Here is a 12862-nt window from a genome sequence, read left to right as displayed (position 1 = left end):
GCCACTCGCTGGTGGTTGAGGGTGTTCAGGGCCTGTGGTAACAAGTTCCCATCTATCTGTGGTGTACTCCAATGAAAAGACAGTACTGTCTGTCCCTGGGAGAGAAAAACATGATACACGACATGAGAGTCATCTCTGAGCTGTCCTCCACATCGCTCCTCAGGGTGATTCTTATCCACTGAGTCAACCATTGGAGAGAAGGAAAAAAAGGGTACACGATCCCCCTCCAATAAAAAAAAACATAATATAGATTGTAAAAAAACAGCATTGTGACAAGTCTTTAAAATAGACTGGGAATCAAAGTGAATGTCTCATAAATTGAAGGGGTTTTTCTTACTGTTTTCATTATCACATCTTTATTGCCTCTTTTTTGGGCCAAGTGTCCCTAAAGAGTAACAAAACCACTTTTTTCCAAATGTAAGTGGGTGTGAAGTATTGTTGTTGATTGCTCCTAGTCCAACTCTTATCATTTTAATCAAAATATTTAAATTTTGCTTATTTTGTTGTAAAAATTTAGGAGTGACAGCCCTCTATGGGTTGAAAAACACCTATTGCAAACCAATTTAGCTATTGGCTGAGAATGGTGGTTTGTGATAGCCTGGTGATAATCCACACCCACTTCCTTACATTTTCTGGTAATGCCGCAGCTTCTGCTCATTTCCTTGTTTCGAAAGAAACCGAGCCAATCGGAGCCGTACAGAGGGAACGTCATATCTCCTGCACCAAGCAGTCCTGCACTCTGCTCTGTTTTAAAAGACCTGGATATGTCATTGAAAGCACAGCTAGAAGAGGCTTTAAAACCATTAATATTCGGGAAGCATGTTTGTGCTGTGCTTCCAACTCTCCGTTTAGGGAAAAAGATTACGCTTGTCGTGCTATTGTCGTCACGTCCGCTCTTTGATTAGATTAGATTAGGTGGACATATACTGCGATTTTTGGCCCATTTTGAGCTGATTTTTAAATCGGGGTCAAGTCTCGGCTAAATCGTGTATCGTGTAGTATACATGGTGTCATTAGAAGCGATTAAAGGTGCAGTCCGCAACTCTCAGATCTTTCCCTCCCCGCTGCTTTCTTACCCTGCCTCCAAACCTTCCAAAGTCCCTCCCTCAGAGGAGCTAACAAGCTAACATTAGTCCGACAGCAACATCACAGTAATTTAACATGCTCTGTTAAAAGCATATTACTGCAGCGCTTCTCTCTCTCAATGTGCGCACACCAATCTAGCAGCAGCAGCAACAACAACACAGTGTCACTTACAGCAGCTCACATGGAGGCTGCTGCGCGCACAAGAACAAACACATGCACCACAGAGTTCTAGTGTGACTCAGTGAACCTGTTTCCTGTTTTTTTCCCCACACAATCTACTAGTTTTATGTAAAGCTGTCCTTACATAGTGACAGCTTTAGCAAATATGACAAAAAGTTACTTTTATAAGAGTTGCAGACTGCACCTTTAACACCTCACAACCAAGTCCCCACCTTTTCATTGTTTAAAGCTCTTTTTGCTGAGATTCGAGTGTCTATCCACTTCCGGGTTTTTCTTTTTCTTCTTCTTCTGTTTTAATGGCAACGCTTCAGAGTTCTTCTTCTTCTACTTTGTAAGTTGCATTTCCGGAAAAAAATTGCACAGTGTATGCCCACCTAAGGGTTTAATTACTCTTTAAAAAAAAGTCTCTATAAACGGCCATGGGTATTGGGTACGCATACCCAGGGGTGTAGCACCACATTTTGGGCCCTGGGTACAAACCATCTTGTTGGGCCCCTTCTGTAAGTTTTATTATGTACACTTTTTTGTTTTTGCCCAGAAACTACACTAGTGTTCTTATAAAAGCTTTCTTTTTTCTTCACAATAACCCAGAAGTTCCCTACCTTTTTCGGGTCGTGACCCCATTTTAATATCACAAATGTCCGGCGACCCCAGAGACATATTTTTTTTCTTCTAAAAATAGTTTTTGTTCATGTTTATTAAAGTGTGTTACAAATACAGAGTAGCCAGGATTAGTGACAAAGTGACAAGTGTATTTTTATACTGCGTTTTCTTTGAACTAGAATTATATTTGAGAAAGTTAAAGCAAAGGATACATATATTTGATAAAAAATAATTATTCAAAAAATTTTAAAAATAGAATTTTAATCCGTTTTTACCTATTTTTTTTTTTTTTTTTACCAATTACTAGATGTATAAACCCCATTTTAATTCCTGGCTGACCCCAAGGTAAAAAAAAAAGAAAAGAAAAATTGCAATAACCTAATGCCTCCATATCCATTGCTTGTATTTTATAAATCTGTTCCACTATATTTTAGTGGTTTATTGAATATTATATACTTTTGCTACAATTTAAGGGGTGGCTGGTAATTTTTCTTATTTTTATTTTATGTTTTTTGGGGGGAGGGGGGGTAAAACTAACACACGGACAAAGCAAACGTGTACAAAGGTTAATAAAAGGTAAATATAGAATGATTATAATCATGGGGACACTCTACCTATTTAAGCTTTATTTACATGCATGATTTGACGTGCAAAAAGGATTATTCCAGCATTTAAAAGCGTGAGAGTGCACGTAGTTAATTTCTAACAAAATAATATATTGCCTAAGAAAGATGAAGAAGTGAGTCAGCAGTTGCTTTCTCTCATTTCTCATTCTCTCCCGTTTTTTTTTTTTTTTTTTTTTTTTTTTGACTTTTTGGCCTGGTTTTCCTTTCTTGAGGAAAGACATGCTGCTGTGTATCGGCTCCACTGCACATCCACAGTTCAGACGACCTGCTGCAGCGTGCAGTACATGTGGGTCGTACCATTTGCACTGTTTTAAAGGCGATGGTAGAGCCCAGCGTGAAGAACTGTGTTTAGTGCAAAACTGTGCATAACAACCAGCTTATTTTCACACAGGGCCCTTTTCATTCCAATATAAATAATCTAAAAATGTTTAAAATGCATCTTTGTACATATATATAAATCAGACTTCTGAGGCCCCCCACTGCCTTGTGCCCTGGGTACTCAGTACCCTTTACCCCCCCTGTCCGACGCCCCTGCGCATACTTCCATTTGAGTTAGGGAACTAAATTATTAGTCAGACTTGTGCAATTCTTCATAAATTCATTGTACATTTGTTGGCTTGTGCCTGAACGTGAGTCAGGCAGATAACAAAATGGTCATTTTAATGAGTCATGACACTAAGGCATACTTTGTGTATGGGTTTAATATGACACGTGATAGCTGTGTGACAGGATATTTTCTTGTTTAGCCTTCAGCAAATCTTGATAAATTGCAGCTCAGCCGCTGGCCGCACGGATTGGATTGACGGTGTGACTTTATCAGACCTCATCAGACGTATAACGAGGAGAAGAGTCTCTCAGTGGATACTCCAACTCCATCCCTCTCCATGGCTTTTATATCGGCTCTCTTATTAACCTCATTAAATTATGGAATGCACTTCACACGCCACCCCTCTCCATTGACGTTTCACTCATGGTGTTAATGATAATTCAAGTTCCTGACAGCAAGGCCTGTTCATTTATCGGGCGTGTTAATGGTAAACTAAACATGCGTAATTGGCGTGAGGAGTTACAAAAAATCTGGAGGAGTTATATGACTGATGCAGTGACAATGGAAACAGGACTGTGCACATTCCTTTGAACTGGTGTTAATCATTTTAGAAGAAGCAATGCCACTCAGTTTGATGAGTCAGCAGGAAATAAATGCCAACGAGCTTACATTGATCAGCCTTTTTGTTTCTCTTTATCTGCGTCGTTTCATAACAGAGCAGTTGTGCTGTGACGACTACATAGAAGCCATAAAGACTACAAAGATATTTGAGGTTGAATAAGAGACCTTAAAAAGGATTTTATAGTTCTACATAGGGATGTAACGATTCACTCAACTCCCGATACGATTCGATTCACGATACTGGGTTCACGATACGATTCTCTCACGATTTATTTTACAAAATGGGACTGTAGACAAATATTTTTTTGGGGAAAAAAACTAGAAAATACTGTATTATTTTCCTTTTATTTTTCATTGTCAAAAGAATTCTTTGATAAACTATTCAAAACAATGCAATTTAACTAAAAATAAATCTTGAATGAAATAAATAAAGGAATAATACAAATGAAAATGAAGCCTATTAATTTAAATTCTGGTTCTATAATAAACAATGCAAAACTGCATAATAGTTCTTTTTCTTTTTAAAAGTGCAACTGAAAATGTATTTTGTGCCTTAACAATTGGACTTTAAAAAAAAAAAAAACAGTGATTACACTGATTTACGTCATATTTGTTTGAACCAGCAGAGGGCGCTGGTAACACAGTGGTCGGTTGGCATGCAGATATCTTGCAGTGAAGAAGAGATGCTATGCTAGCAGACAGAGCTAATAGAAAAACGTGACTTTTACAGATATTCAAGTAATATTACAGATATACTTTTGGTGCTTAAGGGGCAATGAATCATTTATTAACATATTAAAGAGTATAAGGCGGCCAGAAAGAAAGTATTAGCAGACTCCGCCCGCCGCCTACACTGCTGGTCAAAAAAAGTACTGCGATTCAATTTTCAGAAAATCGATATCAACCGTGATGCCTATGAATCGATTTTTAACTGCCTTACGATTAATCGTTACATCCCTAGTTCTACATGATTTTATGTTTGAAGGTTTCACCTTCAAAGACAGCAATATTCCCCTACAATTCAAGCTGCTATTAGCGATAATTCTTTTATTAGATAAAATCATATGTATGCCTCATAGATCAATGAATCAATCATCATTTAATCCAAAAAGAAAGGAAAAAGTTTGAAATATGAAAGTTGTCATAGCCTCCACTGTAAACACTCTCATATTGACATTTTCATTAAAGTTTTGCACATTTCATTGTGGAAGGTGGAGTCCTGTAAACAGATGCATAGAAGTGTTTTTACTTCATTTTTACCACAATTGCTTGTGTTTTTTTTGGAAAATCCTTCTGTGTAATCTTCAAAATAAACATCTAACATTGATTTACCACAACTTTCAGTCCATGAAAACTCCAGAATTATGTTGGAAAGTCTCTTTGGTAGTGTTTCTGAGGGGGAAACACAAGAAATCCCAGTAAGAATGAAGTCAAACCACTTCTATGCATCCGTATACGAGACTCCACATCCCACAATGCAAAGCACAAAACTTTTTCAAAAATGTCAATAAGAGAATGTTTACAGTGGAGATGAAAACAAACTTTCAAAGGGTAATTTTAATCTTTTTCCTTTCTTTGTGGAGATAATGTTCTATTCATTCATCTGTGAGGCTGTACAATTTATCAAAATTTGATTATTATTTCAATTATCACACTCAAAAATTACAAAACTAACAGTTTTGAGAGTATATACAGTATATGAAATATCATACATGTGTTTTATTTGTTAAAAAATCAACTTCTGCATTTGTTTACAAAAGTGAACCTACATTTTTTCAAGTTGCACTTTCATTATTCTTAAGTGTTCAAAGAATATTTTTTTACAGTATTTCATACTATAGTGAACATACTTAAATTCATAATTTGCAGTTCCTTTAAAAAAAAAAAAAAAAAATTATTTAAATGCTACAGTTCTATATGGCAATTTAAAAGTGTCTATTGCATTTGCTTACAAAACGGAACATGCTTGAATAATATTTTTAAATTAGTACTTTACATTTTTTTCATTTATTTGCATTAAAATCATATATATATGTTTTTTTTTTCGTGCAAAAGTGAACATACTTGATTTTAGTATTTGAAGGATTTTATTTAAGTTTAAAGAATATACTGTACTTTGTTTTGTGCAAAAAATAAATTACTTTTTGTTTGACAAATAATTGGGACTTCAATTATGACTAAAATAATCATGATTATGATTATTTTCTATATTCGTGCAGCTCTAGCTTTAGGCGTGCTTAACATCGTGCAAAACCGTCTTTCATAGATCTTCACCTGTGGATGTTCCGTAAAAAGTCAGAATGGAGCAGCCTTCGTGTGCGTAAAAAGAGAACATTTCCATGGGTGCCGCGTGGTCAAGCATGGCTAAGTGCGTATCAAGGAGGAGAGAGAGGAGAAAGTGAGGCCGAGCTGATTGAAGTGCTGACCTTTTGGTGAGGCTGTGTAAAGAGGGGTTCTACAGACTCTCAGTCAGCTGTCAGATACTGCATCCAGCCTGGTGGTGGGAGTGGGGCCCTGACTCCTGCCTCCCACCACTTTGGCCTGTATGTGTCATCTGTTCCTCCATTCTTGCAGCTTTCCATCCCATATAAACACCCACCCACCCTGCAAACAAACACCACACACGTACACACACACACACACTAAGCAAATGCTAGCCCAGACACAAACACATCGCTATTTCAACCTGTGCCAGCTAGGTAACATTTCTACAAATAGCAGTGTGGGCATTTGGGAGAGAAATCACAAAGGAAGCCATGCTGCAGGGGTGAGATAATCAGCTCTGTGGTAACAGCAAATGGCCCCCTGAGTGGCAAAGCAAGTAATCATTGCACTGAGTGTTTTTGTGGGGAGAAGTGGAGAGTGTTTTTCCATCCGTTTGTGTGTGTCAGTGCATATCCACACAGAAATGAGCCCCGCACCTTTAAAAATATCAAAGCACCACACATCCTCCACTTGGAGATGACTTGCCAAGTATGTGAACATTTTTGATATATGTCAACACGACTGTGATTCAAAACGAGGATTGGATGGCTCAATAGATAAGGTCATGCCAGTGCAACAAAAAAAAATGCCTCTGTTGTGTTCAGAGCCGCTCCTCCGTTTCCTAGAAGCAACACGGGTGTGGCGTATTTGAATACAAGGCAAAAACAGGAAGCTGATTGGTTTGAACGACACTTGGAGGAAATCTGTTTGTGCAGCTTTGATGATCCTAAGTCAATTACTTCTTACCAAAGAGAAACAGCCTCTTATTCCTTTCTGTCAACTCAAGGCTCTAATTAGCACATTTGAGTGGTTTTGTGCATATTTTTACAGAAAAAAAGAATTAAAGATCCAATCGCTGTCACGAAAAGCAAATCTGAGTGAAATTAAAGCCTCTGGATTTTTGTGGGACGGAAAAAGTATCTAAAGCTGCATGGTAAGAAGACAAATTGGTGCTGTTCTGACAGTGGAAGTGGTCTGACATTCCAACTGGAGGTGTCACATGTTGCAGTGAAGTGCATCAACAGGGTGGGACTGAGGCTGTGTGTACAACATGTACAGTACACATATATAGGGTTGCATACCTTTGTGAGGCTGCAAACACAAAGCAGAGTTTTCTTAAAGAACATCATGGGATGAAGTCAATCGATGAGAGATGCCTGGCCTCTCACGCCCCCGCTGATAGGAACTTATGTTTAGTTTAGGCTGATCTTTGGTTTACATTTCCAGTGACTCAGATATCCTTAAGACAGGGTCACCCTAAGCTATTTTAAACGACTGCACAACCAACCGTAACAGATTCTGACTGCATAGGGTTAGAGACAGAGGTGTAAAGAGTACTGATATACTGTATACTGTTACTTCATTGAATCTGTGCTCAAGCACAAGTAAGTCATACATAAAATAATCAAGTACAAGTAAAAAGTAGATCAATTAAATAGTACTCAAAGTAAAAGTACCTAGTTACTTTCATATTTTTCCATCTTACCCCAAAAAAATATGTGAATCCTTGCTTGATTTCACTATATTTATGATAGCTCAACAATACACAGTGACCAGTGGAGAAAAAAAGTAATCGATATTTAGTAATAGGTAGCTAATGTTATAATGGGAATAAAATAAGCGTGAGATGATGCACTGAGTTTGCAATATGATCTACTCAAGGTCGTCACACGTCATCTGACTGTATCAGAAAGGAAGCAAAGGATTACATTTCAATGCCTTTTTTGGCCCTCCGTCTGCCCTCCCTCCCTGCTAGCTGTAGGGGAGGTGGGTGAAGCGCCCACAAGAGGCTGCACGTTCACGCCCACCCAGCAGCTGGCAATTGTTTCCTTTTCTCTGCTCTGGACCTGAGGCCCCAGCCCCCTTCCACCCGACCCACCTCCTACTCCCCCACCCCCCCCTGCCCACGTGCTATGATCTCGCGTTTCTGCTGTGACTGTGTTTTGTTTTTGGTGCATGTACGCTGAGGAGGTTTTTTTTCCTAGTTTTACACTGTCCTCCCCAATAGGGAACTCACTTTAGAACCTGCCTTTTCCCCCCACCTCTCCTCCTGTTCTTCTCCCACTTTTCATCTAAATACGGGGCTCTGCCCCTGTGGCGACCCACAGTTCTCTCGCTCCTGTATTTCCATGTTATATGTGATTGTCTTTTCATGTTTCTTGGATGGTATGAAACTGAAATGAATATTTGTTGCTCTGTTGCTCTGTAACATGTGCAATGACAAATAAAGCTGATTCTGATTCGGAAGACCATGAAGTTGCAGTCAGACTTCTAGTCAATGCCACTATCAGCCATCTTTCTGCAGATCCACACATGCCTTCCAAGGAACAAGGAAGACTTTCAAAAACAGGTAAATGTACGCTATGCTCATGCCTTTAACTTCAATAAACCAGTTGGAGTCACATGAGTGCTGCGCTTTGTTGAGTAATCGCTGCACCACAGTTTATCAAACATGTCAATCTTCACCAACGTGCAGGTCGTTTAAAGTGCTTTTTGTTGCATATACAGCCTCCAAACCTTCGACACAGGGTGTGTAATGCTAATTTATAGAGCTTCCTAAAGGAGGGCCTCCACTGGAGCTCTCATACAAGCCAACAGCCACATTGAGCCAACAGAGTCCCCAATGATCCCCCAATGTAAATGACATACCAGTGGGCCACAGTCATTTTTAGAGATCGCTCATGTCTTCAATGGTAACATTTTTCCTGATGACAGTACAGTATTTCCTCTCCTCTGCCTCACTCAGCCCCATGTGACAGGTCATTGAGCTCAGGGTGTGTTTTTATTACCTCCTGGGTTTTTTTACACACACACACACACACACACACACACACACACACACACACACACACACACACACACACACACACACACACACACACACACACACACACATACATACACATTTTCCTGGAGGTTGAGACCCTTATGTTTTCCAAAACACCATCATGATGTGCCCAGGCACGTGACAATGCATGCACACAAGAGTATAAATGAGCTGACGGACATGTTTAATGATTGTGACCCACATTTATTGTTTTGTAATGTCTTAGTTTGCATTGTTTATGTTGCATTGTGAGGTGTAACTTTGCATTGCTGTAACCTTTCCAAAGAGGAAAAGAAACAAAGTAAAATCACCTCTGGGTGGATTTATTTTCCTTTGTAGAAAACCTTGTGTCATGGTTGCCTGTTCTGTTTTGAGACTTCCCAACTAACAGTGTTTGGAATAACGGCGTTTGTTTTTCAGTAACGGGGTAGTCTAACGAATTACTTTTTACACCGTTACAACGCCGTTATCGTTACTGAACGTTAAATGCGGTGCGTTACATGCATGGATTGAATAAACTGCGATCCGAAAGCATCCCTTGCTTCATACGCAGCTGTAGTGAGGAGGTGGGTTAAAAACAAGCCGAGCGATTATGATTGGCTAAGGCGGCGTCATGTTTCATGGTAGCCAATCAGAGCCAGTGTTTTTACACGTGTCAGCACACGCGCCACACACACAACCACTACAGATTGGATGAAGCAGCAGAGATGGTGAGCGTGGAGCAGTCTGATGAAAAGTTGTCATTTTTAAGGTGGAGATACAAACACTACTTTAAATTAATTGTGGTCAAAGGCAAGAATGTGCATGTGAAGTGTTCATTATATCCAGGAGTGAAGACTTTGTCGACATCCATTGTAAGCAACTCAAATTTAATGAAGCACCTCACAACGATACACGGATCTAAAAAATCTGAATTATTAGACATCTAGCAATTTTTTTTTTTATTTTTTTTTAACAGTAACGCAAATAGTTACTTTCTTTGGTAATTAGTTATTTTTATTATAGAGTAATTCAGTTACTAACTCAGTTACTTTTTGGAATAAGTAGTGAGTAACTATAACTAATTACTTTTTTAAAGTAACGTTTCCAACACTGCCAACTAACAACCCATTTCCTGTAACCTGTAGCCATGATAAAGAGCGTTCCAATTCTTTAAAAGCTAAGGAAAGGAAGTTCAGTGCTGCGTTTATAACCTCCTTTAGCCTAAGAAATACATGCATCTTTTACCAAATGGGACCAGATAATGCTGCCCCACAATTCCATGCGGCGACAACATTTAAAGGGACCTGCTCATCGGACCGTTCACAGAAACTCACAATGGCCACGTTTACATGGGAGCTTTAATTCCTCTTTAAAGCAGAATAAAAAATAATTCCTCTTTAACCTGGCCTTGTAAACACTTAATTCCTAATGCTAATTTAATTCAGAATTAAACTTAAATCCAAATCAGGTGGCTGGTTTATTCTGATTTTAATTCCAAATTAAATAAATCCTCTTTCTTGTAAACACTTAATTCCACTTTAAGTTAATTCTGGTCGTTCTGCGCATGCGCGACTTGCAGCGATGACGCGCTGGTGACGACATAATCCAAGATGGCGGCCTGGACTAGAGCCGACACTATTTAATAAGAGCCTTAAAAGACATGGATATAAAGGAAAAAAGGAGATGGACGGAGGCATAAACATGCGCACATTCACACGAACACTATTACACACACGGACATCAGGATGGGTGATGCTAAGACCCGGTGACGTAGTAAATGCGTCCCCATACTGCTGCACAGGCAGTAAAATCACCAAGTGTATCATTGTAGCAGTTGTTAGAGCTACTATCTTTACCAGGGAGCAACTATTTATTCCTGGTTATTGTTTTCCGTAGTTTTCCGGGGCTTTATTTATCAGTGATTAGTTCCTCTCTCTCCTCCGCTCCGTGGACCAAAGTGTGCTATTGTTGAGCTGTTGCTTCAAAACTACAATCAAAATAAATGTGAAAACATTTCTCACGTGTGGTGTTCTGTGTTATAGCCAACAATAAAATGTTTGTGGTGTGTTTTTCCCGATAGACGTGATACGTCATGTTGGCCCCCCTGTCCAATCAGAGCCTTCCCAACCCCCAGACCGAAAGCGGAATTGAATAAAGCCAAATAAACCGTTTTTCCATGTAAACCTCAATTCGGGAATTACTATTTCCATGTAAACACGAAGTAGAACACTTTAATTGCGAATAATTTAATTCAGAAGAAATAATTCCGAATTAAAAAAAACATCATGTAACCGTGGCCAATGACTGAAACCAGACCCGAGACATTTTCAGCCACCTTATGTTTTATTCAACATATTTAATTCACCTCGGAATGCTTTGTGCGGTTGTGCACTTATATGTCTACAACGTTATGAAGGCCTATATCTTGCATAAATGTAACAATTTCATAAAATCATGCTTATTTTGGATTAATATAGAATTCTGAGTGGAAGGTTGAGTGTGAGCAACCATTCTCAATGACGTTCTTATAGTTTCACTTTTGTTCCTCGTAGCCTGCTAGCCTCTTTTCCTTTGAGATTATATCAGCAGTTAGAGGCACTGGGGAAAGTGTTATAAATGCACTTATTGTAGTCCATTTTAGGAAATGTGTAGTTTTTTCACCACGGCAGACGTCACGAACCTTCACCGCTATCACGTCGATTGTGAAAACAACGTGATGACCTTTCCCTAACTCCTTTAGGAAATTTCCTAACAGCTTTCCGTAACCCTGTGACGTCGTCCACGGGGATAGGAGGGACTATTCGGACGCAGCCATGGAGTCGAAAAACTATGTTAAAATTACGAGTTACAAGCAACAACTTTAGACTTTCTTGATTTGGCCGATAATATCTGCTCTACATTTTCTTCAGGAAGCTAATCATATCCACATTTGCAACCACAGCATCCTCTGTCCAGTATCACTGCACAGTTTCAAGGTGTTTGAACAAAGTGATGTCAAATATCAACAAAAAGTGTACAAGCAGATGAATACGATATGAATTGCAAGTACTTTGATTGTCATACTGCAGCTGAGCAGCGTGTAAGAGCACTTAGCACTGGGGTTAGCGCGCTTTCAGAGTCTCAACATCTCTGTCTCCACCCTCTCCTCTGCACACACCCAACACAGCATAACGTGGATGGCTGTTCATCATAGGAATGGGATCCACACAAGGTTCCTGCTGCTTAACAGAAGGTTTTCCTTGCCGCCATGATGAATTCATGTTGGGTGTGGGATACATATGTATGTGCATATACGTAAATATGCATATGTGTGTATCCATAAAATGAAGAGTCTGTCCTTAAGACTGCTCTACTGTAAAGTGTCTTGAGATACCATTGGTTATGATTTGGCGCTATACAAATAAAGATTGATTGATTGATTGATTGATTGATTTCTAAAGTTAGCGCTATTTTCTCTAGACTGATCTTTTTAGGTCAGGCTTTACACTGTATGGCTGGGGCTCGTGGCAGAAATGCAATTATTTTCAGGTGATATGTTTACTGACACTCATGTAAATATGTGTTGACATCATTATGATTATTTCCATGAAGGTATTGATTGAAAATTGTGATCACGATAGAAACTGGTGCGTTTTCAAATCGCCAGCTGTTAAAGTTTTTAGCAGACTCAGTAACCCTGCACCAGTGTTGCAGGCTTCAAAGGTGACATATTGCTACATCGTTGTGCTTTATTACAGTACATATCTTTTCATATATACAGTATAAATGAAGTAGGGGTGCAGAAATGTGTGTTTAATCAATGCGTGGTATCAGTCACGTATTTGTTCATATCCTCCTTGTGTTATTATAGGAGCATCGTCTCTGATCCCTATCTGTTTGTGACAGTAAATGTGTTACCTAACTGAC

The sequence above is a fragment of the Gouania willdenowi genome, chromosome 4 (genome assembly GCF_900634775.1).
Source record: "Gouania willdenowi chromosome 4, fGouWil2.1, whole genome shotgun sequence".
In the NCBI taxonomy this organism is placed as follows: domain Eukaryota; kingdom Metazoa; phylum Chordata; class Actinopteri; order Blenniiformes; family Gobiesocidae; genus Gouania; species Gouania willdenowi.
This window is presented reverse-complemented; position numbering follows the sequence as displayed.